Source organism: Nannospalax galili, unplaced genomic scaffold (genome assembly GCF_000622305.1).
Source record: "Nannospalax galili isolate Female #2095 unplaced genomic scaffold, S.galili_v1.0 scaffold23, whole genome shotgun sequence".
NCBI lineage: Eukaryota > Metazoa > Chordata > Mammalia > Rodentia > Spalacidae > Nannospalax > Nannospalax galili.
The window spans coordinates 1,536,571-1,536,774 of NW_008350771.1; positions in this window are offsets into that span (position 1 = coordinate 1,536,571).

Consider the following 204-nt stretch of genomic DNA (forward strand, 5'->3'; position numbering starts at 1 on the left):
TTTCTATCAATTTGTTTATACTCCTCAATCCTTTTATTAACAGACTGCTAAAAACGGCTTTTTTTTTTTTAATTAAAAAAAATTATGTGTATGTGCACATGAATGTAGATGCCCATGGAGGCCAGAGGAATTGAGTCCCCTGGAGTTGGTATTACGGGTAATTATAAGCTTCCTGACATAAGTGCTAGGAACCAAACTCAGGTC